The 19,018-nt window shown below is 42.0% G+C and overlaps 1 long non-coding RNA gene across 1 annotated transcript; it reads left to right on the top strand.

Moving 5' to 3' along the window:
- Positions 1 to 16,316: 16,316 nt before the first annotated feature.
- On the top strand, positions 16,317 to 18,141 carry LOC139793700 (uncharacterized). The gene is made up of 2 exons (XR_011724728.1): positions 16,317 to 16,532; positions 17,602 to 18,141. It is a non-coding gene; the product is annotated as an uncharacterized lncRNA (long non-coding RNA).
- Positions 18,142 to 19,018: the final 877 nt, after the last annotated feature.

The raw sequence follows: 19,018 nt of genomic DNA, 5'->3' as shown, positions 1-19,018 counted from the left end.
AATATATTACTGCAGAAAGTTAAAAAAAATTCTGCGTTGTTCCAGTTTAATCCATCCATTATGTCACATGCTTCCAAAGTTGAAAAGGTTCATGTCTCCAGCAGCTCCAACATTGTCTCCATAAGAGACTTTCATACACCAGATAGCAGAATAGTATGAAAAGCCACAACCCCAGGTTATTCTGTTCAGCAGAAATCCTTGTCATCACATGGCTGTGTTTCACTGAGCTCCATAGAATCCTGGCGGTGACAATGAGATGTAGCTGAGCCATACAGCAGCTCTTGCCCTGTGAAGCCCCTGGAGAATTAGCACAGCAGGACAGTGCAAAAGTGTGGAGCTTTTATCTTTTAAGCAGCAAAGCCCTTATCTGAAGTTCATTGAAGTCAAATGTTTTTTTGTTTCAATGGGTTTTGAATCCACCCACAATCGGATGAGTGCAGGTAACACACCTACTTGAGAGTCTCCTTCCTTAAGTATAGGAAACATTTCTGGTCCCACATTTTGAGAGCTCCATGTGCTGCTGACAACCAGAAACTGCTCTGGAGAATGAGTATGTGTGTGGTTCGTCTGAAGGCTAGAATAATTTCATTAGTGTTGGGGAATCCTGCAGTAATCCAGACAGGATCTGCTCTTCTGCATGCTTAAGATCCTGCAGGAAATCTGAGAATACATTGTCCATCTTCCCTCACTTCCCAGAAACACAAGTTCTAATTAGTAAGGTCAGGCCTAGAAAGAAACATTTGGACTGAGCAGATACAAGAGAAAAACTCTCTACTCCTAGGTGATTTAGCTATGCTGGCAAGAAAAAAGGGGAAAAAATCCACACTAAACAAACATGTGGTAAACAATGAAACTAGCAAAAGGCTGCTTTTTGCCAGTGTAAATTAAGTCATCCCAAGAGGTGGTCTAAATATGCAAGCAGAACAACTCCTTTTGCCAGTATAAGCTGTATCTCCACAGGGGGGCTTTGCTGCTTTTGCTGGCAAAGCTTCTACACTGTAAACCAAGGTTGCTGATATTGCCTTGTAAGCACAACTGATAAAAAATAACATACAATTATAATTTCTTTTGACTATCTGCAGTGGTCATTTCCACCCCTCAGCTGGATGCTGGCACACTGCAGGCACTTGGGACAGGATTTGTGTTGTGATGGGGTGCAGTGGCCAGGGGAAGAGCATGGTAAAAGAGCAGGAAAATCTCAAACTGAGAATAAAATGATAAACCGTTTCTCAAATTATTTATGAGTCTGCCAGGTGTCATTTGACAGCATTTGTATAGTCAAGCCCATTCATAAAAATATTTCTGCCACGAATGTACCAATGTAGGTAAAAGTAATGCTGTTCCATGGGTGATATGGTGATGGCTTTTTGAAAACACGGCAAACGTTGTCAGGTGAGGGGAAAGATTTCTTTGACTGACCTGGATAAATTGATGTGAAAATTCTGTTTGATCAGCCATGAAGTTGTTACCTTTATTTTCCCAAGCTACTGGGTTGGACACTCTAATTCTCCATTGCTTTTCCCTTGTAGAGCCATATGCATAACTATAGCATGTAGCCATATACCTAGCTACCCACAGTTAAGGTTGTCAAAAGCTGTTCTTGTTCCAGCACAACTGGCCTGGTTAGGTGACCACACACATATAAAACAGGAAAAGTGTGATCTAATTTTGTGAAGTAGAATTCTCACATCTTGGCATAACCTAGGCTGCCTTAAAACTGAAAAATTTATATTGCTCTTTTGAGAAGACTCCCCGATTTTCCATACACAAGATGAGACTTGTCCTACAGCCCTGATTCTCTAAATTTTGCAGAGAATATTGCTTAAATTGTGCAAAAATTGCCAGATGAATATAAGGACAAAGTACAGATTTGAACCCAGATCTAGACCGATGTATTCCAGTGATTCTGCATTATGCCATTGAAAGAAGGTTTTGTGAAAGCTGTGGCATTAACAGTGTCTAGTTAATTTTAAACTTGAAGAAATGTTTCTCCAGCCCTAGGCTGGATAGGAGTTGGGACAGTTCATTCTGCTTAACAAGAGGATCACCATATGGCAATGCACACGAGCAAATATTTAGCTGCCTGCCTCTTCTGAGACAAATATCAGATGCAGCTGAGAGCCAAGCATTTTCTCTTGAGCATACGAAGAAGAGGAAACAAACTGAAAAGCATTCCCACTCCCACTGAGCTCAGATAGGTTGGGTAGGTGAGTTGAGCCAGGACAGAAACCAGCCCAGAGTGACCCCAAGCAAGAGGACAATATCATGAAAGAACAGAAACAAAAATGCAGGCTCCTCACACACCAGCTGAGGAAAAGGAGGTGGCGGCATCATGCTCATTTCTTTGTTGGCATAACAAACAGAGAGAGGTGAGCCGTGTCTGCATCAGGTGATAATATTCAGTTGTGACCAATATATTTACCATATTTCAGTTTCCATGCAGGAAGTGATTAATTGTGATGATGCCCAGCAATTATATAGCCTGTTGCCTCTTCAGAGCCTTACACATACGATAAGCAGGTGTGAGCAATTTGCCATTGTAGTGGGTGTCAGGAGCTGGAGCCATTCTTCTTTACTGTTAGAGCTGAAATGGGTTGCCTGCATACATTACACAGTGCAGTACTAATCACCTCTCCCTCCCTTTCTAACTCAGGTTTGGTTGGTGACCCATGAGAACCATCTGCACAATTGAGATTCAGAGTGTGAAAGCCAGGGAACATGGGTGATGGGCTAGTGGGCTCTGTTGTCCTCCATATTTTGTGTAGCGAAGGCCATGTTAGTGCCAGTGCCACAGGTCTGCATCTTGTACCCTTGGGCTCTGCCTCACACTATCCAAAGCATCCCTGAGAAGCTACACAGTGTGTACATGCCAGGATGCTTGGACCTCCCATTTGGAGAAACCAAGGAGAGCAAAAGCCACCACTACTTCAAATAGTAGGCACCATGGTTTTGGCTTTTGCTCTGCTCCCTCTTCCCCACTCTGAGTTGTCTGAGGGGCCCCTCAATGATCCCAAGGGAACAGCTTTCCTTGCCACAGCACGTTGTGGCCAGAAGCATTAAGGTGATGGAGCAGGGAACTCCCCACTGGGGGCCTCAGGCAGACCAAGCCCCAAAAGCTGCAGAAGCAGCACACCAACAGCCTTGCCAAAGGAGAGTTCTCCTGGGAGCATCTGCCCACATCTGAACAGCATCTCAAGGGGATGGCATAAGACTATTTTTACTTTCTAAAATATACACACACACACAAAAAAAATCTATCTGGAAGATCTGGAAGGTGATGCACAGAAAGAGGACCCTCAAACGAAGATGTAATTTTTGCTTCACCTGTCCCTGCCTACACCCTGCTCACTGGGCTGCAGTATGGAGGAGATGATTTCTGAGGCACAGCTGCAAATTTCATTCTCACCATATCAAAATTTGCCCCCAGTGATTAAAAGATCAATCCACAGATGCGCAGAAAACACACACCATGCCTCTAAAACCACTCAGGGCACAAGAGAATTAAACTAAAAGGGAAAGAAAGATTAAGCAGGTCTCCATACCTTCTAGGGTTAAAATACAGGAGTGTCTTGAGCATGGGACGTATGTGCCAGAGCTACAGGCTGGTGGTTCAGATGTCTCTACTTACTGTCCATTAGCTGCAGGCTGTGCCCTTGAAGAATTATGGGCAACATAGGCAGAAAATAAATATGAAAGATATTTCAGTCCAATGTAATTAAAAGGCCTATTACTGTGTAATCCTCCTTCCGAGGAAATATACTGTGTCTCCAGAGGCCACATAACAGTATCAAAATATTAATGCAATGAGTTGGCTCAGGGTTTTGAACCACCCCCTTCACTCCCCATGTTTCTCCCCTTTGTTCAGTGCCATTTCTGTGTGGCTTCACTTGCTTGAACACATGCTGCCAGGGAAAAACACCATGAGAAAACCACCCTTCTCTTAATATGTTGGCATATATAACACCACCATGCCTGTAGTATACACCTGCATTTGCCATTAGTAGCTCTTTAAAATAATAAATTATTGAAGATATATTTCCTTTAATGTTTACCTAAAGAGGGAAAGGCTAAGAAAAGCTGCATACATTGAGTTCAAGAAGGGGATATTTCTTTCCTACTATAAACAGAACTGATTATAAAACCAGAAAGCAAACTGAGCTCCTTGCCCTTCGGTTTTGTATGAGGTTACATTTCTTTGCAAGACTCTAATTTCTTCATTTTTTTACTGCATTCCAACCCAGGGAGATATAAACCAAAGCAAACAACGTACCCCCCCAAAGGAGTCGCTCCCCCTTAAGCAGGGCTTCTATTTTTAATTCTCTACAGCTTTTAAAACATTTGAATGGGAAGCCTCCATCAGTCTGCAGTGGAAAAGAATTCCTGCTGGTCTCTCAGGATGTCCACTCCAGATAATCTCAACTGGCAGCTCAATATAAGACCGATATCTCTTCTCAGAGGGGTTCCTTGCAGTTGCATTTCAGCACATTCTGCCTTTGCAAAGAAAATTCTTTAAGCAGTCTCATTTTCCTCCCTCAGAGATGAATTAGGAAAAAAGAAAAGAAAGCTGTTGACCTTCTTGCTTGTTGGCTGTGAATCTTTCACACTTTGCTGGTGCCTCTCTCCAAAGCTGGCTCTCAACAAAATGCTGCACTGACTTTGCTCTGGCTGACAGCAGGAATGCAAGCAGGCAAGGCTGAGAGGAGTTCTGCCACTGTCTTCTCCTGTCACATCTCCAGGAACCTTTACTTGATGTGTCCCCAAAAGCCTCGACCCTTCTCCATGCTGATGGGCTGAGTGGGAAGCAGGAGAGCTCTTCCACCCATCGCTAACATAGACAGATGCAAATTGCAAGAAACTGAAAAAAGATTCATATTTCCAATGGAAAAGGAACAGGGTGGGAATTTTTTTTACATGTGTGCATTGTGCCTGAAGTATTTAAAGAAAGGCTCCTTTAAAAAGCTTAAACTCAAGTGATTTATCTGTCCTTCCAAGAATTTCAAGACAGGAACTACCTCCCCATGCTCCCCAAGGAAGGAACCAATTGCTTATCAAGAGTAAAAATGTGACTGAAATGTGATAGAAAAAAACAAAGAAATCTCTAATAAATTAGAAAAATACTTCTTGAACCCACAGAGCACAGTCTGCTTGGAGTCTGGTTTAATCTTTTGCCATAAATAAATCGATTGAGGGAATTTTCCATAAGCTTTATCAGGCAGCAAAATTCTGCGAGTCACATCACTGCACACTGTGTGATGCCTGTGGCAGGTTCAACCTGGTTAATATTTATGCTTCAATCACCAGTGACTCCTTGAAACCTTAAGGGCAATATCTCCACAAAAAAAAAAAAAAAAAAAAAAAAAAAAAAAAAAAAAAAGCCCCAGAGCTTCTGCAGATGGGCTATCATCATAAATTCTCCCAAAAGCAGAAACTCAAATAACAGATGTGTGTTTATAAACACAGAAAATAAAGTAAATTACTAGATACACTTTCCAAATGCTTAGAGCTACAAGGTATCCTTGCACACAAAAGTCTGTATTCACACTTGCCCGCACAGAGAGAGCTTTCCTGCTTACCTGGGAACTTGGATTGCATTTGCTATTATCAAGGGGCAAATTCTTGACTGGTGAAAATAAATCATAACATGCCTTTGCTCTATGGAATGATCTCTGCATGATTAACACCCCCATTTACCTCCCCGTAGCAACAGTTGTTTCCTATTCCCAGCCAAAGCGAGCACGCAGGCATGTGGGAAGATTGTGTAGGAAGTGGCAGCTGTTGACAAAAACTTAAACTTTTTAGAGGCCACCTATCTACCTTGAAATATGCTCTGTGCCAAAAGGCAGATAAGGGGTTAAGAGATATACCCCAACTTATCTCTTGCATGCTCTTATCTGCCCAACAGTCCATAATAAATCAGAGAAGCTCTTCTTCCATCTGGCTCACTCTAAATTCCTCGCTTTCACGTGACTTGGGAAAATTTTCCTGACCTTTCATGACTTCTCTGATATTGCACAGAGCAAGAGGTTGGAAGAAGTACATCAAGGAAATCTGGTAGGTATAAAACATGCCTGCAGCTGGCTGAAGCTGTCAGAGATGCATCACTCCCAGGATCTCCCCTGGGATCTGCTATCTGCTGCTCTTTCAACCTATGGAAGGGTGTGCCTGAGGTAGCAGTCCATGGGAAAGAGCCAGTGTGGATCCACTGCAGAAGAGGTGGCATGAGAAAACATAAGGCTGTAGAGCCCAGACACTGCTTCGTGCACCCCCACAGCCCTTCTGACATTTGTGTGTGATTATCAAGAAGTGTGGAAGAGCTGTGTAAAAGACAGCTGGCACAGTGGCCAGCTCCAGTAGCAAAGATCCCAGGTGTTTGTCCCTTACTGTTTGCCCTTGGTGTTGGGTGGTGAGAGGCTTTATGAAAAAAGGCAAAAACTACTCCTATTTCCCAGTGTTTTCATTGTGCTTAAGCACCTTTTGTCTTACTGCTCTATCTGTCTCTGTCGTTCTCCTAAGCAAGCCCATCACCTGAGGCTGAGCCACCATCCCAATTCAGACCACTACTCACTCTCCTGACCTCATCCTAGCTCTTCTCCTGGGGAGTTCCCCCAGGCCATATGGTGTGTCTGCCTGCAGTAGCAAGGGATTAGACAATTAGCCAAGGAATATTTATTTTAATATGAAAAACAGAAGAATATGCACACAAATTAGAAACTACCACACTGCAGTAACATTTTTTCTTATCCAAATGGTTATACAATCCCAAGTATTTGGGTCATGGATTTCCACTGTGCAGTCAGTGAATGTTCATATGTTTGCCTTTGCCATGTAATAATAGTTAAATACAATACAGGCATATGCATTAATAGAAATAGTGAGACAAGAAGTTATTTGGTGGTGTAACTGTGTTGGCTTCACTCAAGTTATCTCTGCATTGTATCTAGCCACTTACCTCTGTTTCCTATATACTTTAAACAAACAAACGAACAAAAAACACTTGGTGATTTTCAAGGCAGATGTCTTTCACTTCAATAAATATGACATGGGAAAGTATAACCTAGAAGATAGAACTATCTGATCTGAAACTAGCTAAATGATTTCTGGGAAAAAACCACAAAGCACACAAAAAAAGAAAAAAAGAAAAAGAAAGAAAAGAAAACCAACCCTCTACCTACATATGGTATTTAATACATGCCTTTAAAGGAATGAGCTTCATAATTTATTCTGTGGTTTACCTTTTCATGAACTCTATCTTGTTCCTGCTCATGAAAGATTTTCTGGTGCTTTGGATATATTAAAAGCACATCATCTCTGTCTCCCTCCTCTCATTTCTGTGTATTCACATATTGATATATTTTGCTGGTGCACATGGCACAGTAATGGCCGTAATATTCTTTGCTTCTGCTCTGCTTTTTGTCTCAGGATCTCGTGCCAAGAGTTACAAAGTGAAGAGACAAGTTAGGTTTTTATATTCACATTCAGGCCCTTAAATTATGGCTCAGATTTCAGAGGTGCTGACTTCAAACAGTATTGACAGTTTGCAAAACCGCTGCTCAGGGCACTGAGCACCAGGGCAGAGGTTTAGGGCACTCTTGTCTAACCCTGACCCATGAAGACCTCGTGGCTGTGGCTGCTTCTGCACCACCAGACCAGCTCATCTTTAGCCATGAGAGTTTTGGCCAGAGGGAAGATGGTGATGTCACGGGTACCATGAGGGGCAGCCATCACTCTTGGCAGCCATGGCAGGGAATGAGGGGCAGGCAGCAAAGCTTAACACACATTTTGGTTATACAACCTTCCTGAAATCCTTTGGAAACATCACATGTCAGAGTTGGGTTTATCAGGAGCTTCCAAATACTCGCCTCACGTACATGCATTTTCACCAGCCAAACCTTTTGTGCAGAGCACCTTATGCCGATGAAAGACCCCTTTGAAATGCCCTACTCTCACCCCTGCTATGAAATACAGCCTTTTTGATGGCATAAATCCTACAGCTTTCCTTAGCATCCCATCGATAAAGTCAGGGTGAGCAAAGACTTCCTGCTGACACTGCCCGAGCCAGGACACCCTGCAGAGGGCGGTGGGACCGGCTCAGAAAGCCGGGGTCACGCTGCTCACGCCAGGGAAGGACTGGTGTCTGCAACCTGCCGGGGTTTATTTTTGTTTTCTTAACTGAAACAGCTCTGTTGGTATAAAACATGTGCTAAAACAGGCCCAAATCTTCTAAGAAAATCCCAGCTCACACAGCCCCTATTTTATTCAGCCATCCATCTCATGTTACAGTTAATGGGAATAACATGCGATTTTCAAAAGACAAACTTTTGCCCAACTTTTCCTCTGTATACATTTCCCTCAGATTTCTAGATTTTTGTTACATTCCTTTGCTTTATTATTGTTAGATGATTTCTATCATTTAATGGCAATTTGTCCTGTTTACTCAAGGCACTCAGCAAAGGAAAATGGAAAAATGCTTACACCGAAAGAGAACCCTGGTTGCTTATCTCATTGCACAAATATTGTTTTTCTAGGAAAGTGTGGTTCTGATATCAGAGTCAATTATTCTGCCAACCTTCTCTCCCAATTTTTCTGCTTCTCTTTTCATCTCGTTTTTTCCCGGCTCTGTGCTCTGCATATTTTATTGAGAAAACAAACATACTTTGCAGTCCAAAGACAGGGTAGGACACATTCATATGAGAAAACTTCAGAGCATGTGTAGTTTATTTTTTGTGTAATTGATTTTGTAGTAGATAGAAGCCATGGTATAAGCTAGCAGGACAACATTTTTGATTAGTTTCCAATGCTTAATTACAAGTCTGCTATAACTAATTTCCTTCATGTGCTTGCAGCTGCTATGCTTTTGCCATTGCCTTATTTTCCTTTGAAAATCTGAAAGCCATCGAGTTTTATTGTGGAAATCAACAACCCTGACTGACTCCTGCAGGCACCTCATTACCTCAGTCATTCTGCAAAGTTGCATAGATGTTTAGAATCTTGCATTCAAATAGTATCCTTTTTTTTTTCTTTCTTTTTAATAAAAAAAAAAAAAAAAAAAAAGCTGTTCTTCAACACTATGGCATATCTGGCTCATTAGAGCATCAGACCAGTCAGCTTTGCAGTACAAAAAGTCTTGTGGGAAGAGCAGCAGAATTTACTGGATGGGCTTCACCACTCATTTGCAAAAGCTATTTATTATGAAAGAAAGGACTAAGTGCTGTTGGGATATTTGTTTGGTTGTTTTTTTTTTTCATGAAGGTAAATAAGATGTCACCTCTAACAGTCTATTTTAGTAAGGAAATCTACTTAGTGAAATCATACGAAATCTCCACATCAAAAATGTTGGTGGGTTGTTTTTTTTTTTTGTTTGGTTTGGGGTTTGGGGTTTTTTTGGTTTGGTTGTTTTGTTTGTTGGGTTTTTTTTGGTAGTTTTTTAGCTTATTAGAAGCTATGATAATAAATTGCAAGGCTTAAAGTGTGGTGGTATCACACCAGCCTCCTGAGGAATTGCTGGGTGGAAGCAGAAGCTGGGGGCAATCTGATCTTAACTATGCCCCAAAGTGACAGATCTGCAACTCTGTCAGAGATTAAATCCATGTCTAGTTGGTGTCTTTTGTCCCCTCTCCCATTACACAGTAATGCAAAACTCAACCTGCTCACACAGATTGGGTGTGGATGAAGGGTCAGACTGAGTAAAGTCCATACCCTAGTAGGACCGGGCAAAATATGACCCATAGATATTTCCCCAAAATTTGTTCTTAATGTCATCCTGCTTTTCATTTTAGCATATGGTGAGCCATCCCTTATGTATTCAATGAAATCTAATTTGGGCTTATTCTCCTCTGGATTTAGATGTTCAGCTCTCATTAATGTCAGTTGCTCCTTTGTAAATCTTCAGGCACTTGAACTAATACAGTCAAATGAGGAGAATTAAGGTTGCTTGATGGGTTTAAGAGCCACCAGACCTTATTTTAGAAGAGTCAGCTAAGTCAGGGATGGGGGACTAGCATATATCTCTAGCTCCTAATGTTAATGAAGACAACATTTTATATCAATGATTGCAAGCAAATGCAAATTTATGTAGATTGTTTACTTAGACGAGATTTCATGCATCCATCTCTGCATCCCTTCTTGTCCCCTTATCTTTTCACCCAGGAAGAGATACTATTGTTATTCTAGTCATCTTTCTCTTGATTTTATTATCTTACAGAGCCATAAAAGTGACAAGAAAATGGATTTTTCAGACAGTAGTCTCCTCTTCCTGCTGTAATTTCACATTGAGCTGCAGATACTGACAACATCAGATAGCTTATACATTTTTCCTTTAATCGTATGCCTAAACCCCATTTTTAGTGAGGTGCTCACCACTACATAATTAAGAAAGTGTTTAAAATCAGCTGATTCTTGTTAGACATTGGGTACAGGAAGGATTGCAAGGGTAAAGCAGCTGCTGCTGGAGATGCTGTGATGTGGTGAGCAGCCTGGGTAAAGCCATGGTGACCACACAGTGATCAGAGGGGCACAAAGAGTAAAAAAGATGTGAAGGGGTGGAGAAGTCCAGGCTCTATCCCAAAGCCACCAGACAAGGTGCATTTAGGGGAGGTTCCTATACCAGAGGCAACCAGAGTAGGATTTTTACAGGGATCTTGCAGATTTGGGCTGAGGTTGGGGGTTTCAGCAAGGGCCTTGCTCAAGTCCTCACTCAGCTCCTCATGACTACCTTGGTCCAGTTGAAATGTAGGTAAGAGCTGAGGGCCAAGCATGCTACCTCATGACCACAGGCATGGATGAAGACTCACAGGGAGACAGACAAATTGCCCTCATTCTCCCAGTGCTCAAACTATTTTGTCTGGTTTGGAGGTGGTTTTTGGTTGGTTGGTTTTTAATGATGTTTGTTTGCTTTTTTTTGTTTTGTTTCAGCAGGATAAAACACATCTCTTCCTGCTAAACAACAAAAAACATCATTCTGCAACTCTCCCTCCAAAATGCAACAACAAAACAAGTACTCAGCCACACTGCACATCCAGAATTTGCTCTTTTCTGTGGAAAGCTGTGACTCATATTTCTGTTCTGTGCAAAGGGATTTGAATACCTCACACCCCATGGCTTTCTCCTCACCGGGGCAGCTTTGCAAATCCTGGTATAAATCAACATAGCCAGCGGCAAACATCAGTGAGCAGATTTACCTGGGGGTTTGCTGATACACTGCCCCAAGGAGGATCAGAGCTCGGCTGGGGAAGGAGGCAGCTGGGGACACTTTCTGGGGTGACATCTTGTGGCTGGGTGCTGCTGGATGCAGTTTGTCAGGGCAAAGGCACAGCAAAAGGAGAAGAAAAGTCCAGCTTGAAGAATAACTGAGAAGCACTTCTATTCCGGGAAAAAGGTTTCTTAAATAATAAATATTTTGATTGATTTGGAGTAATATTTAACAGATGTGGACAGAATTGTTGCCCTTAAAATAAGGTACCTTTAATTGAAACAATATTACTTGTATCACTATCTGCAAATTCAAAGAGCTTATTTTATCCCTAAGATAAAGTAAGCTTAAGCGATGGGAAGGATAGCAATTTTCCCAGCTTTTTTTCCAACAGCTATCTCTCATCTCACAGAATTGTTTGTTTTATTAAGAAATCCTGCAGTCTGAGGCTGATTTAAAGGAAGCCCAAAGCCATGGGTTGCAGTCACTTTCATAAGGGCTATTTATTTTTTTTAGAATCTCACAATAAAAAAATTGCCAGCCTGTTCCATATGCAAAGCAAAGGATTAGCCAGGAGAGGAACACTAATAAATTCTTCCCTTCAGAAAAGAGCCAGCAGATCTGTGGCTTCAATTTGATTTAGCCGAATGCCATTGCCCATTGCTTTAAAATACCCTGCACCCTCACCAGCTGGTATCATAAGGAGCATCATTTGCAGGGAAAATCACAGGCAGAATCATATCTACAACTGGCATGCATAATTACTCCATGTTTTCTCCAGAAGGGATTATCCTGTGGCAATAATTATGTCAAAAACGTGCCCCAAAGAATAATATTTCAGACAACTGCAGCCATCAAACAAATACGCTGTATAATTATGTTATTTTTCCCCTCTGAAAGCTCTCACTCATATTTGTATTTTGCCTGCTGAAGACCTCCTCCAAGGGAAGCACCAGATTGTTTCTGACGATAGCACATATATCAAAGCAGGGATGGCGATGCCGGCCCGGCCGGGTTCTTGCAGCAACCCCCCAGCAGGTCTGGCTCAGATGAGGAGCTATGCTTGGACTTTGCCCCGAGCAAAAGATGCCACCTCCAATATAGAAAACTGTCATGAATTTGTTTTTTGTCATAAATGAAGCATGGGTCTGTGCTTTAATTTTCCTCGCTGCCCTCTGTCAGGTAATAACCATAAATATTGTCCTGAATCATTAAGTCACAACCTGAAATGTGATCCTGCCCAGTTCCCAATCAGACAGCCATCTGGAAGATGAAAGAAGTCTATTTTCATTTCAGAATGATCCAGACTCTAATTTGTAGTAACAGTCTTAACAGGCTGTTTCGGAGACATTAACCAGAGCCTGGTCAGGGTTGCTGAAGGAGGGGGTATTGTATGTGCCGCCTAAAACACACGTTGCAGGCAAAACAGCCCTTCCCTGCTTTGAGCTTGCAGGGTCTGTGGCTTTTTATTCCAGCTCCATGTTCCTAAGCGGGCACAGGTTATGCATGCAGGGTGACTGGAAATATACAGTGTCGTAAAAAATGCCAACACGTTTGCGGGAGACAGAAAATAGTGTTTCCACAAAGCTAACAGTGGAAGCAGAGGTCGTATAAATGCCTTCTATCTCAGGGTTAATTCCACGCTGAAAGCAAATATTTTTTCTATATATATAAATGTATTTATATATACATATATCTTATGAATTTCTGGCTACTGAAAAAAAGTGTTTCCATCATCAAAGCGGGCCTTTATTGCAAGTGCAGAATACTTTTTACTGTGTCAAAAGCAAAGAAAAAAACCGATCAAATGATTATGTGGTTCAGCAAAACCACTGTCAATTGAGAGCTTCTCATTATGTATTTGAAGCCATTGCCCCCTCCTGACCCATGCTACCTTCAGCTAGTGAAGGACATCAAAGGCCAGCTGGCCTGCAATCATGCAGAAGCAACCCAGCAGATGAAATGGGAAGCACGTGCATCTGCTCTCCCTGCCAAGATACAGGAATGTTGCATTTCTCAGCTCCCCCAATGGCTGCAGCCCCAGGTGTCCCCAGAGGGGACATCTCCAAGGACTCGTTTTTTCCACTTGTGGAATCAGGATAACACGGTGGTCTGGCAGCATGGTGGATCTGTTAGCATATGTATGCTGGTCTGTGACTAGTGCTGTTAGCCTTAAAATTAAGCCCAAAATAGATTATTTCAGTATAAAATATTAAAAAGCTGCAGCCTTAATTCTGAAGGACAGGTAACTTTGTCACAACTCTCCTCATTTTCTTTCAAAGATAACGTCAGAGATATTTCCCTCATTCTTAAACAGTGATGAAACCACAGCAATCACTGCGTCCTCAGTGTCACTCCTTTGCTCTTGCAAACCTGCCAATGAAAGATGGATGTGGAAGCACAGAAATGCATCTAACAGCAGACCTCTCTCAAGCAAAAGTTCAGAGAGGTGATTGTTTGGCTGAATCTCCTGTTTTCCTTGATGTTTTATCATCCAGGGTTATGTTTCCTTTAAAGCTTACAGAAAGCATTTGCTGCAACAGATGTGTGTGACTGCACCCAGCCAGGAGATTTGGAAATGACCACACGGGGGTCTCTTATAGGTAGAGATAACTGAATTAGCATCCTTCTGAATAAGCCTTTCTATTTGTCTAAAAAGCTGAGTCTTAGAAACGGTGCAGAGAGAGAAGATAAGGAGCAAAATAAATGTTGTTTGCCTGCATCTCTGTGCTGCAGATGTACGTGAGAGCAGGACTGTTTTCTAGCAGGCAGGAGTGAAGTTTGCCTTGCACAGGGAGGAGAAAAAGGAAAGAAAAATAAGGATTTCATCTTCTGAATTTTGTTGCTGACAAACAACTATGCCCTGCCATATGTCCTGCATCTAAAAATAACAGCTTTAGCCCCTGTTAGAGCCCCAGTCCTTGGCTTGGATTACTCCTTGAGGCCTTCATGCCCTCCGGAGACATTTCCCCTGTGCACACCACTGTATGCCTGGGTGTTCTACACATTTCCCCTCAGCATACTGAATTATTGGTGTTTCCACCAATGAGAGGAAGTAAAAGGCATTCTGGGTGCATTTGCCCATGCCCTGCTGCATGAGGCTTGCCACAGCTATTATTTGCATCTGGGCAAGGCAGCACCTGGGATCAGCAGTCTATGCTGCCCAGAACTGCATGTGGTGAATGGAAATCTCCATTCTAGACCTGATACTTGAACAGAAAAGTTGCATAGCAGGAGAAAGGAAATTTTCCACCAAGTTCCCACTCCTGATCAGAAACTGATGGACGAGTGAAATCCTGGATGCCTTGGCATCAGCAGAGCTCTCTGTCCTGACCTCCACAAGGCTCACACTCAATCACAGAGGTGAAGAGGTCTGTGGAAAAGCCAGGCTTGGACCCCTATATCTATGGCCAAGAGACTTATTTTTCCCTCCTAACTAACTACAAACTTAACATGTCGTGAGTAGCAGCCACCAAAAAGCAGCAGGAGTAAAAAGCGCTGAAAGCTTTGCCCAGTATTGCATTGCCAAAAATATGTAGAGGAAACTTTTTTTTTCATTCTTTTTTAAATGTGAAAGCATACACGATATACTTGCACAGTGCAATGGACCAAAAATAAAATCACAAACATGATCTGGCATGTCTAGTGAAAAATGTCCACCACGGCGCTTTGAAATTGTTTGATAAATTTTCACTTTGTTTTTTTAAAAACCACATAATTTGGACAAACCACAGTTGTGATAATAGGGACCGTGCTGAGTCTTTCTACATTGCAAGACTGTAATAATGAAGCCATTAAATTACTAGGTCAGAGGCCCCAGTTTGCAAAGAAATAATACCAGTTTATTATTTCTAATCTTATTAAGTTAGAAAATTGTCTCGAGATGTAATGTCAACCTATAATGGCTGAAGTATTGATTATATTAACCCAGTGCTCATGGATAATTCAAAGATCCTGATTTCATCTAATTTCTGTAATTTTTAAAACAGTCCATCCCAATTTCTTTATGGAAAACTAATACAGAATTATTTCTATAAATAATGAAAATGTATTATAGGATTTGCTAGAAGTAAACCAATAAAACATTTTTTGTGATGGCTAGCAGAGTGGGGTTTTAATCCCTTTCTTCTTTATCTTTTTTGAATAATGCATCATCTTTTTTTTTTCTTTCCTTTTTTAATCTTCCATTGTGTCTTTCAGTAAAATGCACCTACATATTTCAGAAATAACTATGGACTTGTTTTGTTCACCTTTTAACCGAAATTGATGGGTCCTTTGAAGATTTTACCTAGGTAAATAAAGAAAACAGTATCATTTCAGCTGTGCCAAATTTGAATCTTCCCCAGTTTTGTACAATAGCTACCCTAGCAAGAGAGACAGCATAAAATTCCAGAATCTCCAATGTGGCTTGGTTCCTAGAGCACAGTTCTGAATTATTTCTATTTTCTCTGAAGTTTTTAAGAAGTATGTATCAGTGTTTGTGTGTGCACAAGTGATACACATACAATTGTACTTGCAAGCACACCTGGTTGTGCTCCAAGGTCCATTAAGCTCAAGGGGAATCTTTCGATTACTTCACTGAGCTTCAGGTCAAGCCCTGGGGGAGCTCATTGTTTTTAAAATATTTTTTTCTAAGGTTGTTTCTGATCCTCCTCATTGACCTCGCTCTGCACCACTTCCCCAATTTCCATCCAGAAACCCCAGCCTGAGAAAAGCTGTTTGGGGATTTCTCCGTGCCTCCTTTTCTGCCTCCATCCCTGCGGCTTTCCTATCAAAGCACTACGTGCACTAAGAAAATTAATGTGACTTAAGTTAGTGAACCAACCTGAAGGCTAGTTCACTCAAAAATATTTCCTATAAGGATATTTATTAGCTCAGAAGACATGTGTGGGCAGAGCATGTTATTTAGTGACCTGTAATGCCCAAATAATGATCACAATAAATCAGTACTCATTACTATGTAAGGGAGGTCTGGATCGAGTGACTCAATAGGTAATGAGGTCTAATTTAGTGCCACGGTATTATTTTACAGAGTATTTGGGGCAGGGGGCAGGGGAGGGGGAAGCAGGGGCTGAAGGGGGTCTAATTACCTCAGATTTCTCATGTGATGATGAGCTTCTAACTTTGGCTCGTTGCTTCTGTGGGGTGTTAGAGGTCAGGCTTTTAATGGCTTTTGCCTACATTTGGCTACATTAAGTGAATAAATATTTAAGGTCTGGACCTCTAACACTGGGTTAAATGGAGCAAGACTGGGGCTAAAATCAATATAATGGGTTGTAAGGAGGGAAAAAAAAATGAGCAGTGAGGAAGAAGATAAAGAATTTAGGTCCTTCCTTGTGAATGGGTGAGTGGGGGATTTGGAGGATGGGGTGGGATGGTGCCATGACTTGCAGGCAACAAAACCCAGGATTTCACAGAGGGATCAGCACAATCCAGAGTGCCTGGGTTAAAAGGTCCTAACACCTTGGTTTTCAGCCTTTGTTCTGAGACCTCAGAGGTATTTCTTCTTCTTCTCCCCTATCCTGCTGCTGGAGTGGGACTATTCCCTCTGTCACCAGTGAACATCCCTGAGTCATCCACAGGGAAGAAAAGATATGCTGTAAGTAATACAGAAGAGGGGGACCCCAAGGACCTCCTTTGCATTCTCACCGGCTACTGGAGGTAGCCTGGGGTCATCAGAACCCAGGCCAGGCTCCTTTATCATGCACATGTGCATCCCTGGAGCAAGATAGTCCCCACATAAATACAACTTCTGAAGTGTGTTTTCTCCTTGCCTCCATGTTTTTAAGCCATGTCTGGAGGTTAGCTGCATGATAGCTACTAATAGTAGCAGTGGGCATGAGGTGCTGAGCTTACTCAATGGGGATTACCCCACCAGGGTCCCTAGGTGACATTCTTCAGAGCTGAAATCCCTTAGAAGTTATTTAGTTCATCTTCTGAAACAGACTTGAGTGATTGCTAGGAATTCACAATATTGAACCAAAGCTGAACTCTCCCAAGTTGTAGGTCTTTGAATTTCGGGGGTATATTGGGCTTCCAGTGACACTGGGGATACAGATCCCAGGAGCCAACACTGGGCTCAGCCTATCTCCTCGGTAGAACAGTTCAGAAAAAAAGAATGGTACATTTTTAGCTTGGATGGAGCCAAAGTGTCATCCACAGAAATGGATACTCCTTCTGGTGGAAAAGAGACTGTGCCAGCTCATCTCCAGGCCTCTGGTTACACCTGTTATGTCTGGATGTTAGGAACTGATGAGGCTCATGGGAGACATCAGTACAAATCCTGCCTGGAAGATTCAAATGGAAACTAAAACTTTTTCTACACTTCAGTACACAGAGGAGCAAAGAAAAAAATTCAAAAGTTATTCTACATCCCAGCTTTCACTCATTTTTCTCCATCTTTTTCTCTCCAGACAGAGTGAGAAATGGGAAATTGCTCAGCAGCTTCAGTCCCATTCTTACATAACTTTGAGAAGATACATCAGAAAACCTTTATTTCAGAAGTGTGGAAGGAGCTGTGAAAAATAAAAATAAGACAAAAGAAGCAAGGCACAAATGAAAGTCCTGAAAGCAACATGATGTGTTAAAAAAATTAGGGACAGTAAAGAGCAAGCCCTCTGCAGCAGCAACCCATGTGTGCTGAACAACATGTTTCTGCAAATTTCAGAGGAATGAACAACTTCCCTGCAGTGGGCATAACTTTTAGGTGGGAGGGTGAGAAGACAGACTGGGCTGTCTGCCCCTGGGCTTTCCTACCACCTGCTGGGGCTCCTGTGCAGGTTAACACGGTGCTGCACGAGGCAGGCTTCAGCCAGTGTGCTTCTCAAGCCTTGTCCAAGGAACAGCACTACTACAGCTATTTTCAAACCCTCGAAGAAGGGCTTGCTATATAGCAACTGTACTCTGATTTCTGAAGAAAATGAAATCTGTGCTATAAAGCACAATGCTACAGTGTCCATGTGTCAGTGCCTTATCTCTCCCCACTCTCCATAAACTTAGCAACAGATTTTAACTAAATTTGGCAGAGCAGCAGGAGTCTTAAAGATGAAAAATTCTGCAAATTTAATTAAATTGTCAGCCAGGTAGGAGACAGAACTCGGTGGTTCCTTTGCTGGCAGAAAGACTGCCAAGTGAGCTTGACCATACAAACTCACAGGTACTAGACACTGGGCAATCCACTATTATGAATTCCCCAAAAATAGCTGGAGAAAAGCCTTGTTAGGCAGAAAAGACTCTGAACAGCAAGTAATGAGCCACTGGAAACCAAATGTCACGGATCTTACTATTTATAATTTTAGTACTTTGTTTTCACATGTGTAATCTGAAGGGATTCTCCAAAGCAAATGAAGGAACCCCGAAGATTGAGGCACGGAACAGACTCCAAGAGTGCAGATAATGCACAGGGGATTTTTATTCCAGCTCCCTTTCCATTCCCTTCTCTGTCCTTCAAGTCCTCCCTCTGCTCCTTTGCTGGTTATCTAAGTACTGATAACTCTCAAAGGTTACAGGTTAGAGGGAGGCCATGTGTCTGATAATGCAGTTTTGCTTTTGGCTTGCTTTCCTTCATGTTTTTGTTTCAGAATAAAAAGGAGCTCCTTTGTCCTAGGTGTGGGTAGAGGCTGAAGTGAAATACCCGAAGGTCTGGATGTCTCTTTGACGTGTCCAGTCAGCACCAATTTCTTACTGTCTGGAGTCCTTTGACACAGCAATCCATTATTTCTTGGTTTAATTCTTTATGCACAGCTTTTCATATTGATTACCTAACATCATTAGTTTTGGTCATTCCGTACAAGAGACAATGGAAAGATCAATTTTAACCATATGAGCTAA

Source organism: Heliangelus exortis, chromosome 2 (genome assembly GCF_036169615.1).
Source record: "Heliangelus exortis chromosome 2, bHelExo1.hap1, whole genome shotgun sequence".
Taxonomy (NCBI): Eukaryota; Metazoa; Chordata; class Aves; order Apodiformes; family Trochilidae; genus Heliangelus; species Heliangelus exortis.
This window is presented reverse-complemented; position numbering and strand designations above follow the sequence as displayed.